General features: G+C 43.8%; 1 protein-coding gene across 1 annotated transcript in view; it reads right to left on the reverse strand.

Annotated features, from left to right (window-relative positions):
* The window catches only part of LOC137420669 (uncharacterized), a 100253-nt gene that overhangs the window by 68747 nt on the left and 16107 nt on the right, over positions 1–15399 (reverse strand). Inside the window, exon 3 of the mRNA XM_078772429.1 lies at positions 6489–6550. The gene's annotated coding sequence lies outside the window, so the exon portion shown is untranslated. The remainder of the gene's footprint in view (positions 1–6488; positions 6551–15399) is intronic.

Below are 15399 nucleotides of genomic sequence, written 5' to 3' on the forward strand. Positions count from 1 at the left end.
AAAACTATACCAAGATATATTAAATGACCATCAACAATCCTCACTCCTGTTTTACCCTTATAAAATCCATGTGGCTATTAAAAAATATATCTTCAACTATGAATCCATTAATTCTCAATTAAACTCGGTGTGAATACATGATGCCAGATTTGTGAATTGCCCTTGGTATTATATGGCCATTATTACCAAGATAACTCCTGCAAATCTTTCATTTCTTCATTTTATAAATGTAAAGTAATTGAAAAGTATGAAAAATATTTTTTCAGGTTATGCTGGTGAAGAAATATCTTAAAACTAGTGCATATTTGTGGCCATCCACTTTGAACCAAACCTGACCTCTAAACATGCTAAATAACTTTTTATGTCATTATAATAATGAGTTATGGACTTTTCCATTTATAACAAATAAATTAATATAATAGTTCTTTAATTGATAGATAGATAGATAGATAGATAGATTTTTTTATTTCAAACAAAAGCTGAAGAGGTTACAGTACAATATCTTAAAAATAGATATAAATGTTATACATGTACATGCATTCACACACAACAATTGTTTGAGGTAGGGATTAATTGATTGAGCTTAATTGATAGACTTTTTAAAAAGTATTATTTGGTTAGTCCATATTTAACATCATGCTATATGTACATCTAATCTTAATTAATTTCCTGTGAGTCACAGAGAATGTTTATTCAGTGTCTGGTCTGCTCCTGCTGTGAGGGTGGTCTGCGAATCTGGATGGTCCGCTTATTCTGGCCGGTCTGCTTTTTACAGTACCCCCAACTTTCCTCCTATGAAAAACTTTGCTCTTATTAAATAGATATTTTCCTCAGCATTAAAATGAGGTATTAATAATTGTACAGATCTCTTCATTATATTAACCGAGCTACGGTCTAGGAGTCAATTTTTTTAGCCTTGGATCCAATGATCACACATGCTGGTTGTACCTCCGCAAGATGGCGGCGCTTCCGACGTATTGCGACAACAAACGCCGATAGGCCATGCGGCATCTAGTAATATATCTATGGTTCATTACTTCTGGTAGTGGCCATTGCTCCCACGAAAACGCCATGATACGCTATTTATATACGTTGATTCGCTGTAAAAAAAACCCTTGGCGAGGTGGGATATTATTGGGATTAATATTGTTTTGTAATAACATTAATATTACGCTATTATCGTTAGTTTTGTTATTTGAAGCGGCCTTGGAAAAACGCCATGATAAAGCGAACTTAATATGACTATACACCTCAACACACAACCCATTGGTGGCAATGGTGGGAAAAACCCACTCGGGGGAGAAACCCCCCTTGGGGAGGGGGGCAAATGAATGCACTACAACCTTCATTATGTAACCGTTGGTCATCCTGTCAAGTTTGGTTGAGATTGGATAAGTAATGACGGAATGTATTGGGGTCAAAAATTCATCAGAAATAAATGGCAAATTTTAGTATTGTGGCGGGCACAACGGACAATAATTCCGCGCACCAGTGGGTGGCGCGAGCGCCCAGGCGGGGACCGATGGCACATGCCCCGCCCTTCGACCGATCGGCCACGCCCGGGGACTAGGCGTGGCCTCGGCACATATATGCGGGCTCTAAGCTCGAGCCCGCTCAGTGCTGCAGTTCGAGCTTTCGAAATAAAGACTTTTGGTTTTAACAAACGCGTTGTGGCCCACCTCTTTGGCAAGCAAATTGTGTGCGTAGCACCACACTTCAGTATGATTATTATGATATCAGATGTAAGTGAAAAAAAAAAAATATATATATATATAGTCGTGGTATTCAACCATTGTTAGGATGCTGACACAATATAAATGTGAAACATCACCCATCTATGCGGCAGTGAAGACAACAGTGTAATATGTAACAATATAAAGCAGGTCAAGTACGCATGTTGATAAACGATCAATTAAATACAGAATTTGTACATTATGGTTTTAAACATTGCAATATTCTGGGTTATAAAGATGATACTTTTAAAGCAAAACTTATAATCTATAATCTTACTATTATCTATAATCTATAATCTTATTATTATCTATAACAAAACTTATAATCCTATTTCAATGTTGTGCAAAGCTTATGTACATTTGACGTAATCTTTAAAATGATGTTGAATGAATGATTAGTTCACAATAGATGTCGGTGGAGGCAAACACCCTCAGCAGTGGAATAATGTGTCCATAATCCATATTCAAGGTATAAAAATCATTTCATTGTTCTTTCTACATAAACTGTCACAGTCAATTCTGTTGAACTGTACACCTAGGGCCATCCAAGTACAGTAATCCAGGTTCGAGGCCTAGCAACACAGCTCAGACCACGGGCTTGACTAGCCAGCTTGAAGGGTCACTACCGCTCGTCGATCCCGTGGTTCTGGGTTCGCTGCAAGACTCGAGACACGTACCACTCCGCTGACGGACAGATCGATTACTCCCTCCCGTTCCTTAGGGAACAGGCCTCAATATCAAGTTAATGAACTTCCACCGTACAGACGTCACGTACGATTGGTCCACTCTGACAGGGTCACTCAGGTTGACCACACGCAGCAATGTGACGTCAGAAAATACACAACAAACTTTAACAGTAGTTTAAATATATATTCATTGGAGACCTAATATTTAATTATTCAGGTAAAACGAGCAGAACTTTTGACTCTCCTTTGTGCCCCACCGATATGCCCAAATAGGTGCCCCTCTCCTTCCCTCTTAATGTTATTTGAGTAAGGTGTACTCAGGTGCCCCTATTATTAAGGTTATCTCCTCACAATTTATTTTCCCTTTTCTCCCAACTACTTCCGCCCGATGTGACCCTCCCTTCGTTCTCCTGTAACTACACGTTTGCATTTTATCTCTGCCACCAAAGATGGGTCGAGGATGTCCCCACCTCCAGGATGGGGTACCCTACCTTCACGAAGTCAGGGCCATGACAGATTTTTGATTTCTAAGAGATTCTTCACCATTGCAAGATCAGGCCAAAAACGATACATAGCACGATATCTCAAAACGTTGTGGACGGATTTGACGAAACTTGGTGGAGAGGTTGGGTGTCTGACAAGGAAGAATCTATTCAATTTTGGTGAAGATCTGATTATGGATTCGGATATGAGAATTATTTAATTTTCCAAGTGATTCTACAACATTGCGAGATCAGGCCAAAACGATACATAGCACGATATCTCAAAAGGTTGTGGACGGATTTGACGAAACTTGGTGGAGAGGTTTGGTGTCTGACAAGGACAAATAGATTCGATTTTGGTGAAGATCTGAATATGGATTCGGGTATGAGAATTATTTAATTTTCCAAGTGATTCTTCAACATTGCGAGATCAGGCCAAAACGATACATAACATGATATCTCAAGAAGTTGTGGACGGATTTGGACGAAACGTGGTGTACAGGTTGGGTGTCTGACAAGGACAAATAGATTCGATTTTGGTGAAGATATGAATATGGATTCGGATATGAGAATTGTTTAATTTTCGAAGTGATTCTTCACCATTGCGAGATCAGGCCAAAAACGATACATAGCACGATATCTCAAAACGTTGTGGACGGATTTGACGAAACTTGGTGGAGAGGTTGGGTGTCTGACAAGGAAGAATCTATTCAATTTTGGTGAAGATCTGATTATGGATTCGGATATGAGAATTATTTAATTTTCCAAGTGATTCTTCAACATTGCGAGATCAGGCCAAAACGATACATAGCACGATATCTCAAAAGGTTGTGGACGGATTTGACGAAACTTGGTGGAGAGGTTTGGTGTCTGACAAGGACAAATAGATTCGATTTTGGTGAAGATATGAATATGGATTCGGATATGAGAATTGTTTAATTTTCGAAGTGATTCTTCACCATTGCGTGATCAGGCCAAAAACGACACATAGCACGATATCTCAAAAGGTTGTGGACGGATTTGACGAAACTTGGTGGAGAGGTTGGGTGTCTGACAAGGACAAACGGATTCGATTTTGGTGAAGATCTGAATATGGATTCGGATATGAGAATTATTTAATTTTCCAAGTGATTCTTCAACATTGCGAGATCAGGCCAAAACGATACATAACATGATATCTCAAAAAGTTGTGGACAGATTTGGACGAAACGTGGTGGACAGGTTGGGTGTCTGACAAGGACAAGTAGATTCGATTTTGGTGAAGATATGAATATGGATTCGGATATGAGAATTATTTAATTTTCCTAGTGATTCTTCACCATTGCGAGATCAGGCCAAAAACGATACATAGCAGGATATCTCAAAAAGTTGTGGACGGATTTGGACGAAACGTGGTGGACAGGTTGGGTGTCTGACACGGACGATTCGATTCGAGTTTGGTGAAGATCTGAATATGGATTCGGATATGAGAATTATTTAATTTCCGAAGTGATTCTTCACCATTGCGAGATAGGACCAAAAAACGATACATAACATGGTATCTCAAAAAGTTGTTGACGGATTTGGACGAAACCTGGTGGACAGGTTGTGTGTCTGACACGGACAAACACATTCGATTTTGGTGAAGATCTGAATATGGATTCGGATATGAGAATTATTTAATTTTCTAAGTGATTCTTCACCATTGCGAGATCGGGCCAAAAACTATACATAACATGATATCTCAAAAAGTTGTGTAACATGATATCTCAAAAAGTTGTGGACGGATTTGGACGAACCGTGGTGGACAGGTTATGTGTCTGACACGGACGATTCAATTCGATTTTGGTGAAGATCTGAATATGGATTCGGATATGAGAATTATTTAATTTTCTAAGTGATTCTTCACCATTGCGAGATCGGGCCAAAAACGATACATAGTGGGATATCTCAAAAAGTTGTTGACGGATCTGAACGAAACTTGGTGGAGAGGTTGTGTGTCTGACACGGACAAACGGATTCGATTTTGGTGAAGATCTGAATATGGATTCGGATATGAGAATTATTTAATTTTCTAAGTGATTCTTCACCATTGCGAGATTGGGCCAAAAAACGATACATAACATGATACTTCAGCTCTTTCACGAGCCTCGATTCAGTATACAAAAAAAAAAAAAAAAATCTCCAAAAGTTATGGACGACTTATGACCAAACTTGGTGGACGAGTTGGTTTGGTGACAAGAACAAGCCGATTCGATTTTGGTTCAGGTCCGAATCCAGATCCGGCCCATCAGTGGGATACAAAACGTAAACTGTTCACCTGGCGGAGGTATATGTGCTCTCCCAAGTGCCGTTCTCGTTATTCTCTATTTTTCGCACTTTTTCTTTCTCAATAACCTCTTCCCCATCATCTTGCGTACATAATAAATAGTTGACCTTGACCTCAAAAGTATTTATAAATAAAAGAAAAAGGAAACATGAAATGCCAAAAATGCAGTTCCAAAGAAAGGAACAATTTTTTGAAAACTAAACTTTACTGGAAGAGAATCAAAAGTGTTTGTGCGTCACAACTCAGCTCGAGTTTAACTGCAACAACAAGGCCATAAAAATGCCTTCGGACAGTTGGTAAGACCATTCCTGTTTATGAGATTACTAGTCTTGCCCTGACACTGTGGTGAGTATTTGAATTGAAACGAAACAAAAAAGGTTTTTGCTTTTCAAGGTTGAAACACAATTTAACCTCTTTTTAATCGAGGCTAATTGTGAGAATGCTGTGGGTGGCAGCATTATGTATTTGCTTCACCGCAAAGAAAGTGGCCTCTGTTTTCACCTGAAATGACCCACAAATCCCTCTGTTATAGAATAGTCATTTTGACGAGTGGGCACCAAATTTGCACATCAGTGCAGAATTCCCCCTCATCCAGAGCTGTGGTTTGGTTTGTGCAAAGTGCAAAACCGAAGTACAAATCACAGGGTTTAAACATCACATGACACTCGGTCTGAGGGGTGGGATAAGTATCCCGTTCCCCAGCAAATTCATTTTTTATTTTTTTCGATACAAGATCGAGGCTCATGTAAGAGCTAATATTCATCACAAAAAGACAAACTGACACATGAAACATAAGATAAAGGGAGTGGGAGACAAGATGGGGAGAGAGAGGGAAGCGCACAAGTACAACAATAGAGAACGGAAACATCGGGAGATCTGTGGGAGGGAGAGGGCTTGGGGCGAGGGGGCATGGGAAGGGGGGGGGGGGGGGTGGGGTGAGAGAGGTATAAAACAAATGGACACTACTCGGACTTCCAGGAAAGAAGTTGGAATTTCAAAAAAGTGGATATAGGGTGAATTAGCAGGGGTAGAAAAGATCAAGGTTTTGGATGGGGGAAGACAAGAGATGGTGGTGAACAGCTGTTTTAAAGACCTGGAGGGAGGAGTGGGATGAATAGAGTGAGGGAGTTTGTTCCAGAGTCGAGAGAAAAGCGGATTGAAAGAGTGAAGGTGAAAAGAGAGTCTTGATTTTGGCAGTTTAACCACAAGATAAACGGATTTGTGATTTTATGTGGAAGAAAGATGGACACTATTTGGGAGTGAGGGTGATGCTTCTTACTTGTGCGGGGTTTGATCCAGCCAGGGCCTTTGGAGATCCAACACTTCCGGTTTCTTTCGCCACTGGGGGAAAATAGAAAACAGAATATCATACCTCTTGGCCTCTTTTATATAATCTTTGTACGCAGACATTTTGTTGTTGTTTTTAAGACTTAACCCTAAAGCTCTACGATAACTGACTCAAACCCAAGATTATGAAAACATAACTGGGGGATGCCAGAGCAGTCTCCCAGTTTTAACACTTCCTTCCCTTTTTACATGTCATACATGGGGTATTTGTGTATATACTCTAATCCTTGAAGACCTTCATCCTTACACATGTAAAGAGATGGACACAGGCACAATGAAACAGGATTATTGGAGAGATAGAGAGGTGAAGCAAAAGTGCTTGATGGGGCATCGGAACTGAAGAAATTAAAAGTGTCAATTCGAGCTTCAACCGAACGCTTGAGCAGGTCAATTCGAGCTTCAACCGCATGCTTGAGCAGGTCAATTCGAGCTTCAACCGCATGCTTGAGCAGGTCAATTCGAGCTTCAACCGCACGCTTGATCAGGTCAATTCGAGCTTCAACCGAACGCTTGAGCAGGTCAATTCGAGCTTCAACCGCATGCTTGATCAGTTCAATTCGACCTTCAGCCACACACTTGATCAGGTCAATTCGAGCTTCAACCGCACGCTTGAGCAGGTCAATTCGAGCTTCAACCGCACGCTTGATCAGGTCAATTCGAGCTTCAACCGAACGCTTGAGCAGGTCAATTCGAGCTTCAACCGCATGCTTGATCAGTTCAATTCGACCTTCAGCCACACGCTTGATCAGGTCAATTCGACCTTCAACTGCACGCTTGAGCAGGTCAATTCGAGCTTCAACCGCACGCTTGATCAGGTCAATTCGAGCTTCAACTGCACGCTTGAGCAGGTCAATTCGAGCTTCAACCCCACGCTTAAGCAGGTCAATTCGAGCTTCAACCGCATGCTTGAGCAGGTAAATTCGAGCTTCAACCGCATGCTTGAGCAGGTAAATTCGAGTTTTAACTGCACGCTTCAGCAGGTAAATTCGAGCCTCACCCGCACGCTTGAGCAGGTCAATTCGAGCTTCAACCACATGCTTGAGCAGGTCAATTCGACCTTCAACCACATGCTTGAGCAGGTCCATTCGAGCTTCAACCGCATGCTTGAGCAGGTCAATTCGAGCTTCAACTGCACGCTTGAGCAGGTCCATTCGAGCTTCAACCGCATGCTTGAGCAGGTCAATTCGAGCTTCAACCGCATGCTTGAGCAGGTCAATTCGAGCTTCAACCGCATGCTTGAGCAGGTCAATTCGAGCTTCAACTGCATGCTTGAGCAGGTCAATTCGACCTTCAACCGCACGCTTGAGCAGGTCAATTCGAGCTTCAACCGCACGCTTGAGAAGTTCAATTTGAGCTTTAACCGCATGCTTGAGCAGGTCAATTCAAGCTTGGAATAATTGCAGCATCGAGCGCTTCAAGCACCTAAAAGCACAAGCCGTGTACTTGAGTACCTCGATGGAAATGACAACCAAATACGCTAAGGATAACCTCAGCAACGGCAGAACATCAGCAGATTCCTTTGCCCCCCATGTCATACCTTGGGCTGAGTTGACTTTGAGGTCTCCTTTTCCTTTTGCGTCCACTCCGTAAAAGCTGGCACTTCATATGTTGCTTTCCTAGCATGTGCCTCTGCCAACCAACCATGTATGACACAATTTATACATCCACTTAACTGAAATTTGGATTCCAACTGGAGTCGGATTCCATCGACTCTGCGATAGCCTGATCCCATGTTGTCATAGACACCCACACACCAAGTTTGATACCTTGCCATGCCAGCACACCTGAAGAGTTCAAGCCTGAACATGTGCTTGGGAAGTGTGTGAGTGTGTCGTGCATGCTGACAGTCCAAGTCACGGGAAGTCAGCGTCTGTCCAGCCCCGGGCCGACCTGTTTCTGGTCGGGAGAAGATTGCCTCCTCACGTTCACCGAATCGATGCAGCTTTGCCCAGATTGAAGTATTCTGGGACTGTGAAATCAGGTGTGGGGCTATGATGTTTCTTGAACACGCTCATCCACTTTCAAACCATACTCATATGCTGACAATTCATGCAATAGATGTGCGGATGGCCTCTCAACATCAGCCATCAAGCGTATTATCTCTGCAGCCTCTCATCACTGCCCCGTACTCCATTTCCAGGACTGCCCTTAAATAAGAACGATGAGACTCTTGCTATTTGTAAACTCTGTTCTTCTGCATGATAGAGATGAGCTGAAACTGGGGTATACACAATCCACCATTCCTAACACTGGTGACTGGTGTAGATAACCAGTTGAACATATCCCTTCCCAACATCGGCCAGCCATATAAAATCCATTCTGTAGGATAGTTTCTTGGAAGGCAGTAAGTAACCCTCTTCAGACTGAACCTGGACCCCCAGTTCCTTTAGATTGTTACACAGTGACATCATTCTGAGGTTTAAATGTGCCCCAGGGTGGTATATCTACAACACATCCAACATGTCCTGATTGGCCTTTCCATCCATCAGCATTGTCAGTGATGCAGCGTTGACAGCAAGACCCAATGTGGCCAAGGTGCCTACGGCGGAATCTACAGGTGACTTTAATCCTCCAGTTATTGGTGGCATGTCATCAGCAAAGGTGAAAACCAGGAATACATTCAAATAGTTGGCATTTTCCTCAATTAGCAAGAGTTTTAAAACCTTAAATGAAAATGAAGGGTTAAACGGGGTGGTTTGTCATTGCCTTCCCAGCAGGAATTAGGGCAGGAATTGGGCCACGGTGCCAGCGGTAGCTCGCCTTCTCTTCCCGAAGGACACCTTGAGGTCTTTAACATCCACCAACCGATACCGGCAGACACGCCCGTTTAACGTCCATCCGAGGGGTGGTGCACACATTGATGAATCACCGCTACCTGTGAAACACCAGGATAACAGCTAATGGCAGGTTTGGGGTTCATAACCAGGCTAGGGAGGAGTGTGCTTACCTCTAGGACACCCTGCTAGCCCATATATCATTACTAGCTATTCATCAGAAACACTTCACATATATTGTGTGTGTGTGTGTGTGTGTGTGTGTGTGTGTGTGTGTGTGTGTGTGTGTGTGTGTGTGTGTGTGTGTGTGTGTGTGTGTGTGTGTGTGTATGTATGTATATATATATATATATATGTTGGTGTTTCCTGGGGATCTGGTCTTGGTTCATTTTTTATTTATTTTTTGTATACAGAATCGAGGCTCATGTAAGAGCTAACATATTGAACATGAAAACATGCACGGACACATAAAACATACAATGAAGGGAGCGGGAGACAAGAGGGTAGGGGGGAGAGGGAAGCACACAAGCACAGCAACAGTGGTGGTGAACAGCTGTTTTAAAGACCTGGAGGGAGGAGTGGGATTGAAGAGAGTGAGGGAGTTTGTTCCAGAGGTGGGAGTAAAGAGGAATGAAAGAGTGAAGGTGATCAGAGAGCCTAGATTTTGGCAATTTCCCCAGAAGAGGGTTGCAGGCAGATCTTGTGCGACCTGTAAGAATATTTGGGGGACAGAGCACAGACAGAGCTGGGGGAGCAAGGGCGGAGAGGAGTCGGTAGAAGACAGAAAGACCACAACGTGCCTGCGGTGAGTAAGTGAAAGGCCCTCGAAGGTAGCTTCATCGCAGGAGATTCCAATGATTCTAAAAGCTTTGGTTTCAACAGCGTGAAGCCGAGCTAGGTGTGAAGCAGGAGCACCAGCCCAGAGGGGGGAACAGTATTCCATTGAGCTGCGGATGAAAGCCTTGTATGTGGTGAGGAGCTCAGGTGTGCCAAGGAAGAACTTCGCACGACGGAGGATGCCCAGTCGGCGACTGGCTTTGAAGGCCAGCTTGGAAATGTGGTTTTCCCATGAAAGATCATGGCAGATAGTGAGGCCCAAAAGCTTGAGTGACAGAACATCTTGGAGGGGATTGTTGAGAAAGTGGATGGGAGGGTTGTCCAGTCGGTCTTTTCGGAGAGATATAGTGAAAGTGTGAGATTTTTCAGGATTGAAAGACATGTTCCACTTGTTTGACCAGTCTGTGACATTGTCCAGGTCTGCAGAGAGTGCGGAGGCTGCAGACTGCCGATCTGAGGGATGAGACAGCAATATTCTGCATATTGCTAAAATATGAGAATCTATCTTCTTCCATCTGGGCAATACGATCCAAATCCGCTCAAACTTAAGTCAGAGGAATGCTGTTTACGCTCTCTTAACGTCACTCTTGCATTACTGCGACTGACCGTTAGCAGGTGTGCCCACTTCTCTCAAACCCTTACAATACATTCACAATACTTCTGCTATGCTCGTAGTTTAAACTCGTATTTGATGACATCACTTTAATCCTCAAACGAGAACTTTGCTGGCTCTCAGTAAACCATAAACATGTCATTAAAATATTGTTCAAAGAACCTGTAAAGCCAAACAAATTGGTTCCTGCCAATAGGCCCTACATTTCTGATGGAAAACACATCTTCCACCAATTGCAAGAGAACTGGGAAACTGGGAATCAAACACTTAGTCAGGTTCACTATGTTTTTTCGTTCAAAATCATGGTAGATTAGCAAACCTATACATTTTTGGAAACGTTATTACATGGAAAATCTGAAAATCAATGTTTACATTTGCCAATTCCGACCAATTCGATTCGAACAATTCGACCAATCGACCAATTCCATTCGACCAATTCGACCATTCGACCAATCGCTTCGATCGACCATTCGACCATTCGATCGATTCGATTCGATTCGATTCATCGAATTCGATTCGATCGACCATTCGACCAAGTCGATTTGCCAATCAATTTGACCGACCTTTGCTTGTGTGGAACGGACTGTGAAAACGATGCGGACTATATTGTCGGATACGACACACAGGACAGTGATGACGAACTCTAAATGGCATATTCTGTAATCGTGTATGTTTGATGCCATTGACTGCCTGTGTATATTTTGTCATTGACTGCCTGTGTAGATGTGAAGTTATACTGACTGCATGTGTATACATGATTTTGCTGACTGCCTGTGTATGTTTGGTGATATGAATTATTGCGACACATTTTGATGTTATTAACTGCCTGTACAAAATGATAACATGTATTTGATTATGCAACTTATCGCGAATATAAAGACAGTATTTTGCAATTCAAAACCTTTGATTCGTGCCTTACCATTCCCCATAGCACTAATTTGATACTTTCATTGGATTCCTTGTCCCTGAAAATATAGGTTTAGTATATTTTAAAAAGTTTTTAGGGTAATTAGAGGCAGAAATAGAACAAAATATGTATTTTACAGTGGCCATTTTGAAAATCCAAAATGGCCGCCATACAGGTATCTCTCCAAATGTAAACATTGATTTTTAGTTTCCTTATGCTATAACCTTTCCAAAAATGTATAGGTTTGCTAATCTACCATGATTTTGAACGAAATATAATTTATTGACATAGTGAACCTGACTAACTGGGACATTCTACTTCCTCGCATGAAGAGGAGACTTTTGACGATTGAGCATTCTTCAAATTATTTGAGTTGATCGATCGATCTGGCATTGGCATTGCTGGCACTGGAAGCAGGTTTTGGCACTGGAAGCAGGTCGTGGCATTGGCATTGCTGGCACTGGAAGCAGGTGGTGATGTCGAATGCTTTCTAGTAAGGGAATCGGAAAACTTTTTATTGGCTTTCTCGTATTAAGTCATGTTGCTATGTTTGGATTTTGGAGTTTGGTTTGAACCTCAAACACTCTGGTTCTCGATCAAACACTCATCGCGTCCAAAACGCTCACTTGGCGAATTCGCTCAAACATCACAAGGAATGCACGAAACGCGAGTCAAAATGAGTCAAGAGTCACAAAGCACGAAGTAAAGGAAAATGAGTGAATGTTTCATGCCAGGACAAGCATCGTCCTGTTCAAACCAACACCGAGACCTGCACTCTCGCCCACCCAGACCTGCGCTCTCGGCCACCCAGACCTGCGCTCTCGGCCACCCAGACCTGCGCTCTCGGCCACCCAGACCTGCGCTCTCGGCCACCCAGACCTGCGCTCTTGCCCACCCAGGCCTGCGCTCTCGGCCACCCAGGCCTGCGCTCTTGCCCACCCAGGCTTGCGCTCTCCCCCACCCACCCAGACCTGCACTCTCTCCCACCCACCCAGACCTGCACTCTCTCCCACCCACCCAGACCTGCACGCTCTCCCACCCACCCAGACCTGCACTCTCTCCCACCCACCCAGACCTGCACTCTCTCCCACCCACCCAGACCTGCACTCTCAGCCACCCACCCAGACCTGCACTCTCGGCCACCCACCCAGACCTGCACTCTCGGCCACCCACCCAGACCTGCACTCTCGGCCACCCACCCAGACCTGCACTCTCTCCCACCCACCCAGACCTGCACTCTCTCCCACCCACCCAGACCTGCACTCTCGGCCACCCACCCAGACCTGCACTCTCTCCCACCCACCCAGACCCACCCAGACCTGCACTCTCTCCCACCCACCCAGACCTGCACTCTCTCCCACCCACCCAGGCCTGCATCTCTCCCTCCCACCCACCCAGACCTGCACTCTCTCCCATCCACCCAGACCTGCACTCTCTCCCACCCACCCAGACTTGCACTACTGCCCTCCCGACTTGCACTCTCCCATGCAGGCCTACACTCTCCCCAACCCGAACTGCCACCTCCCCGACCTATTCCCCCCACCCACCCCCCCCCCCCGACCAGTCCTCCCTACCCCAAGTGGTGCGAAACTCACATCCAGGCGTTTCCCGGGCAAATCTTTCCGGTCGACTGCGCTTCCCTGCTCCGTGCAAGCGCTGGCCGCTATTGGATCGACCACCGACAAGGACGAGACTCGAAGATGCAGAATATATTGGGGGAAACGCAGAGCGATGGTTTGCTGCCTGCAGGTCTGAAACCCACATAACCTGCTCCGCTTGTTCTGCGCTCCGTTCCACAGACAGGAATATGTGAAGTCTACCTGATCTCTAATGTCCTCGTGCGCGCAGTCGTCCAAAAAGTTGTAATAATGACTCGTAAGACAACACGCTGCTACGACTACTACAACAACCACCACCACCACCACCACCACCACCACCACCACCACCACCACCACTACGACTACTACCACCACCACCACCACCACCATTACTACCACCACTACAACTACCACTACTACCACCACTACTACTACTACCACCACCACTACAACTACTACTACCACCACTACTACTACGACTACTACCACCACTACCACCACCATTACTACCACCACTACAACTACCACCACCACCACCACCACTACAACTACCACTACCACCACTACTACTACCACTACTACTACCACCACTACTACTACCACCACTACTACTACCACCACCACTACTACCACTACGACTACTACTACCACTACGACTACTACTACCACTACAACTACTACTACAACTACTACCACCACCACAACAACTACTACTACTACTACTACAACCACGGCTACTACAACCACTGCTATGACCACCACCACCACTACTACTACCATTACAACTACTACCACTACTACTACCACTACAACCACTACAACCACTACAACTACTACCACTACTACCACTACAACTACAACTACTACCACTACTACTACCACTTCAACTACCACTTCAACTACCACTACGACCACAACTACGACCACAACTACAACTACTACTACAACTACTACTACTACTACAACTACTACTACAACAACTACCACTACAACCACTGCTACTATTACAACTACCACTACTACTATCACTACAACTACAAGTTTAATGGCCCCACTTATCCCAACCCTCCCTGGACATATCCCTATCGTCTTTCACGAGGCAGCGACCAGGCCCGACGTTTGACTGTCTCGGTTGTTGAAGTTTATCAACATCTCTCGAATATGTGACCACCAAGCCTATCAAGCTGATGTTGGCTTAAAGGTTAACATGGCTGGCTTAAGATCTGAGGATTAGTCAGGTTCACTATGTTAACAAATATAATTTCGTTCAAAATTTTGGGATTAGCAAACCTGTACATTTTTGGAATCATCAGAGCATGGAGAATCCGAAAATCAATGTTGGCATTTGCACAGACACCTGCGTGGCCGCCATTTTGGATTTTCAAAATGGCCACCATAAAACATAGATTTTGCGCTATCTCGGCTTCTACTCAACCTAGAGACTTAATTAAATATGCTAATCCTATGTTTTATGGGTCAAGGAATCCTATAAAGGCCTCAAAATAGTGCTCAGGATTATAGAAAAGCAACAAACAAAGGTAATTGAAAACCATTGTCTTTATATTTGTGATATAACTGCATTACATAATACATGATATTGCAAGTCCTTTGAAGTTATAGGTATGGGTTTATAAAGCAAGAAAGCAGCCTTGTTAGTATCAGATTGAACTATAAGTCCTATACACAGGATCTACTAGGTCTATACCGTTCAGGAATATGCTTTTACAGATCTTCATCATTGTCCTGAGTGTCATTTTCGCAAAGGTCTCTACGCAAATGTAAACATTAATGTTTGGATTCCTCATGCTCTGAATATTCCAAAAATGTATAGTTTTGCTAATCTCCAAAAATTTTGAACGAAAAAACAAAGTGAACCTGACTAGTTGTTGAGTTGGAGCACCTGCCTCTCCGTCAGCATAACACCAGGTGGGTTGACTCAGCCTGTCATCCTTCAGAGGTGGACAAAATTAGTCCCTTTGAAGTTATAGGACTTGAATCAAAATCGAATCGGCTTGTTTTTGTCACTTTCCCAACGCATCCACAAAGTTTTGTCATAATTCATCCACAACTTTTTTTAAATATCATGTTATTTATCGTTTTTGGCTCCATCTCTC

Source organism: Myxine glutinosa, chromosome 2 (assembly GCF_964187855.1).
Source record: "Myxine glutinosa chromosome 2, kmMyxGlut1.1, whole genome shotgun sequence".
NCBI lineage: Eukaryota > Metazoa > Chordata > Myxini > Myxiniformes > Myxinidae > Myxine > Myxine glutinosa.